Genomic DNA, 5846 nt, shown 5'->3' with positions numbered 1-5846 from the left:
GCTTGGGAGGCTGAAGTAGGCGAGTCATTTGAGCTTGGGAGGACAGGCTGCAGTGAGCCAAGATCTGCCACTGCACCCCGCCTGGGCAACAGAGCCAGATCCTGTTTCAAAATAAAAGTAAAAATGCATACAAAACACCAAATGCAGCCCCTGATACTTGATAAGTGCTTAGTAAACATTCATCCAGCCTGGGTAATATGGGGAAAACTCATCTCTACAAAATATGCAAAACAATTTAGCTGAGTGTAATGGTGCCTCCCTGTAGTCCCAGCTGCCTAGGTGGCTGAGGTGGAAGGATTGTCTGAGCTGGGTAGGTGGTGGTTGCAGCGAGCCATGTTTGCGCCACTGCATTCCAGCCTGGGTGACAAAGCCAGACCCTGTCTCAAAAGAAAAACAAAAAAGCCAAAAAAACCAAAAAACATCTGCTACTATGATTATTATCTGCTGCAGAAGATCTGGCCAGGACTCACTTTCCATTACACCAGAAAATTTGTTGTGTGATCTGGAGCAAGTCACTTCCTCTCTCTGGGCTTCAGTGTCCTCATCTGTAAAACGGGAAAACAGTAACCACCCGGCCTGACTCAGGAGAAGATAAAGTATCACCTAAGAGTCAGGTATCATGATGAGAAATGGTACAGCAATCTGAAAGTATGGAATCTAGAGCCAGATGGCTTAGTTTTCAATCGTAGCTTCATCCTTTACTTAGGTAGATTCTTTTACTGTTCCGTGCCTCAGTTTACTTAAATGGAGATAATAGTGACAATCAGTTCACAGGTTCATAGGGTGGTTCTGAGGATAAATAAATGAATGTATACAACCACTTAGGATGGTGACTGGCACAGAGTAATTTGAAGTATTTTGTTTGTTTGTTTGTTTGTTTTTGAGATGGAGTCTCACTCTGTCGCCCAGATGGGAGTGCAGTGGCACAATTTCAACTCAATGCAACCTCCACCTCCCAGGTTAAAGCAATTCTCCTGCCTCAGCCTCCCAAGTATCTGGGATTACAGGCATGCACCACCATGCCTGGCTAATCTTTGTATATTTTGGTAGACATGGGATTTCACCATGTTTGTCAGTTTGGTCTTGAACCCCTGACCTCAAGTGATCCTCCCTGCCTCGGCCTCCCAAATTGTTGGGATTACAGGCGTGAGCTACTGCCCTCGGCCTGAGTGTATGATTACTATGGAATGAGGCAGCTCTGCTTCCATATACCAGCTACATCCTCCTGGCTGCGAGACCTTGGAGAAGTCATTTCCCTTCTCTGAGTCTCAGCTGTCTCCTCTCTACAGTGGAAGACGATTTAACGACTCCTGCTATATTAAGATACCATGGCTCCACAGCAGAGTTGGGCTTGGCCAATCTCACAGATCTGTCTCTTGATTCAACAGTGTTAGGACGGAAGAGATCCCAGGACTTCCTCTCTTCCAGCCTCTCACCATCCTCCAATCTCCTCTCCACTGGCAACTTCAGGGACCATCTTCTCGGCCACCTCCTGCTTCTGGGTCCAGCCAACACCATTGCTTGTGGTTAGCTCCTTCTTACCAACCCGTGAGCTCGCAGATTCGTCAGAATTATTCTACCAAGGTGGAGGCAGCTGTGAACCACCTGGTCAGTTTGCAGCTGCAGGCCTCCTCGCCTGCCTTTCTCTGGGCTTTTTTTTTTGTTTGTTTTCCTAGATGGATTCTCTCTGTCGCCTAGGCTGGAGTGCAGTGGCACAATCTTGGCTCACTGCAACCTCCACCTCCCAGGTTCAAGCCATTCTCCTGCCTCAGCGTCCTGAGTAGCTGGGATTACAGGCACGCCGCATCACGCCCGGCTAATATTTGTAATTTTAGTAGAGATGGGGGTTTCACCATGTTGGTCAAGCTGATCTCGAACTCCTGACCTTGTGATCCACCTGCCTTGGCCTCCCAAAGTGCTGGGATTACAGGCATGAGCCACCATGCCCTGCCTCTCTGGGCTTCTATTTATACTGCGATGATGTGGCTCTGGAAGGTATGGGCCATTTCTTCCACGAATTGGCCGAGGAGAAGCGCAAGGGTGCCTTGAAGATGCAAAATCAGCACAGCGTCCGCATTCTCTTCCAGGACGTCCAGAAGCTGGCTTACACTGAGGTAAGACCCTGGATGTGGCTGGACATGGTGGCTCTTTGGGAGGCCACCATGTAATCCCAGCACTTTGGGAGGCCAAGGCAGGCATATCAGTTGAGGTGACGAGTTCAAGACCAGTCTGGCCAACATGGTGAAACCCTATCTCTACTAAAAATACAAAAAAATTAGCCGGTGTGGTGGCTCACACCTGTAGCCCCAGCTGCTTGGGAGGCTGAGGTGGATCGCTTGAACCCGGGAGGCAGAGGTTGCAGTGAGCTGAGATTGTGCCACTGCCCTCTAGCCTGGGTGTCAAAAATAAATAAATAAAAATAAAAACCTGGATGCCACAAAAGCCACCCTGACCCTGGAGAAAAATTGAACCAAGCCCTTTTAGATCTTCAAGCCCTGAGTTCTGCCCACACAGACCTCCATCCCTGTGACTTCCTGGAGAGTCTCTTCTTAGATGAGGAAGTGAAACTCATCAAGATGGGCAACCACTTGGCCAAACTTCCCAGGTGGCTGGCCCCAGACTGGTCTGGGTGAGGTTCTATTGGAAAGGCTCACCAGCCCTCAAGCACAACTGGGAGCCTAAAGGGCTCCTCTCAAAGTATCAGGACTTCTGCCTAACCCTCTCCCTCCAGCTACTAGGCAGATTTTTAACTACCCTGGAGCCTTCTTCCAAGCCTTGGACCAAATAGAAATAAAGCTTTGTGGAAGCAAAAAAACAAAACAAAAACAAAAACCAAGACTCAAGAAAGCACACACACTGCCTGACATATTCCCTCCTCTTTCCCTCTTGGCCCTTCTGCATTTTTCTCAATCGTCCGCTGTAATGTCCTTCTGACCGAGAGCCCCTTCACTGCTTCCATAAGTCTCTCTGACTAAGCTGGGGCCATGGAGTTCGAAACCAGCCTGGGCAAAATAGCTAGTCCCCATCTCTAGAAACAATTTTTTTTTTTTGAGGTGGAGTCTCCCTCTGTTGCCCAGGCTGGAGTGCAATGACATGATCTTGGCTCACTGCAACCTCTGCCTCCCAGATTCAAGCGATTCTCCTGCTTCAGCCTCCCTAGTAGCTGGGATTACAGGCACCCGCCACCACGCTCACCTAATTTTTGTATTTTTAGCAGAGACGCAGTTTCATCATGATGGTTAGACTGGTCTTGAACTCCTGATCTCAAGTGATCTACCCGCCTCAGCCTCCCAAAGTGCTAGGATTACAGGCATGAGCCACAGCGCCTGGACTATAAACAATCTTTTAAAAGAGAAAACAAATTTTAAAGAGAAAGCAAAAAAATAAAGCCGAGGCAGAACTAAACTGCACACTGTGGAGGGACAAACCCCGGATTCACAGGCAGAAAACAAGGATTTGCTTGCTTGTCTTTGTGATGGTGGGCTCTGATATGTTGTTTCCAAGGAGCCAGGAGACCTTGGGCTGTTTGCAAGCTTTCCCCTTCTGGGCCTTGGGCTCCTCTTTGGTTTCATGATGAGGCTGTTCCATCTGTCCCATGACATTCTGCAATCTTGTGATGCTGTGGCCAAGGCCAAGAATAGGGTTGAGTCTTTCTTTTTAATAGACGGGGTGTCACTCTCCCAAAGTTGGAGTACTCAGAAGTACCCCCACGGCACCCTCATTCCCATCCCCACTGAGACTCAGGCTGTGGGGGTACTTCTAAGTACTCCAACCTTGGGAGAGTGACTTGGTCAGATGTAGGATGCAGCCTACTGCCATGGGGGGCATGGGGGGCAGATGCCTCTGTAGGGCTGAGGAATGGGGTCCATATGGGAAAACTGCCTGGAGATAGTAAAACCAACCTGTCAGCATGCCAGTGCTGACCTAGCTCTTCAGAGCTGCCCCGGGGCCTGGTCCTGCTGGTTGCAAGGGATAGGGGATGAGGGTTCTAACCTATCCAGAGGTCTCCTGTTCTATTCCCTCAACCCAAGAGGGAAACCTAGGAAAGAAAACTTTACCTAAGAACCAGATAAATCCCCTCATACACAGGTGCACAAAAATAACAGCTCAAAGCACCCTTGGTCCTTTTTATTAATTTTATTTCTTTTTTTGTTTGTTTGAGATGGAGTTTCACTCTTGTGGTCCAGGCTGGAATGCAATGGCATAATCTCAGCTCACTCCAACCTCTGCCTCCAGGGTTCAAGCAATTATCCTGCCTCAGCCTCTCGAGTAGCTGGGACTACAGGCGTGTGCCACCACGACCAGCAAATTTTTGTATTTTTAAGAGAGACAGAGTTTCACCATGTTGGCCAGGCTGCTCTTGAACTCCTGACCTCAGGTGATCCACTAGCCTTGGCCTCCCAAAGTGCTGGGATTACAGGCGTGAGCCACTGCGCCCGGCCTCCTTAGGAGTTGAGATTTTTTTCTCCCCAAAATTTTTATCTTTCATTTAAGGAAAATAGCTTAAACTACAGAGACTTAGGGACAAAACCCAGAGTGCCTTACTCCCTCTCTTGTGCTCTTCCACTGCAAACTGCTAAAAAAAGGCTTAAACAGAAGGTGAATTTCGGGCATTCCGGAGGAAAGACATACCTTAAAGGCAGCTGACTTCATTTATTTATTATTTTATTTTTATTTTTTTAAAGATGGGGTTTCACCATGATGGCCAGGCTGGTCTTGAACTCCTTGCCTCAGGTGATTCACCCACCTCGGCCTCCCAAAGTGCTAGGATTACAAGTGTGAACCACTGCGCCCAGCACAGCTGACTTTTAATTAGATTTTTTTTTTCTTTCCACTTTTAAAGGATAGGTAGTTGACTTGTATTTATTCATTTATTTTTTGAAAAAGGGTCTCACTCTGTCGCCCAGGCTGAAGTGCAGTGGTGTGACCATGGCTCACTGCAACCTCCACCTCCCAGACTCAAACGATCCTCCCACCTCAGCCAGTGGGATAATCCCGAACAATTGGGATTACAGGCATGCGCCACCATGCCGGGCTTTTTAACTTTTTGTAGAGACGGGGTCTCTCTTGCTCAGGTTGGTTTGGAACTTCTGGGATCAAGCCATTCTCCCGCCTTGGCTTCCCAAAGTGTTGGAGGAATTACAGGCGTGAGCCACAGCGCTCAGCCTCAACTCTATTAATGTTAACAAATATGTATACAAACCTAAGGGACAAACATTAGCTTTTCTCCACTTCCCCGACTCCCGATCCGTACTTGGCTCCCGAGTCCCTTTACTGGATGTGATTTTGGACCAGCCCTTCCCATACCCAGATCTCAGTTTCCCTGTCTGTACAACAATAATTATACATCCCCTGCCCATCAAAACACATCAAACCTAACGGGCAGAGCTCGATTGGGCTGCAGAAGTGCGCTGAGTAATAGGTAAAGAGTCCGATAAAATAACTAAAAACATGAATTCCTCTTTAGCCAAGCCAAAGCCGCCGGCAGCCGCACGCTCTTCCGGGCTGTCGTAGGAGGGCCGTAGCCAAATCACCGGGAGCCCCGCCCCATCGGGAGCCCCGCCCCCACCCGGAGCCCACGCCCCAAGAGCGCTAGGCCGGCATTCGCCGCGCCCAACCCTGCGGCCCAGGGAAGGGACCCAGAGTGACGTCACAGTCACTTCTTATGTAACACTCCGCCAAGAGAGAAAATAGTCCCCAACCCATATTGGGCCCGCTCCCAAATACTAGGCGACGTATAAAATCCCAGAGTCTCTTCGGACCCGATTATGGCTTTGAGGCCTCGGAGCGAACTTCCGGAACACTGAAACTGTATCTTTCCCGAGACCAGCACGGGAAGTAGTTCC

Source organism: Cebus imitator, unplaced genomic scaffold (assembly GCF_001604975.1).
Source record: "Cebus imitator isolate Cc_AM_T3 unplaced genomic scaffold, Cebus_imitator-1.0 Scaffold132, whole genome shotgun sequence".
Classification (NCBI taxonomy): domain Eukaryota; kingdom Metazoa; phylum Chordata; class Mammalia; order Primates; family Cebidae; genus Cebus; species Cebus imitator.
Note: the sequence above shows the minus strand (reverse complement) of the source record.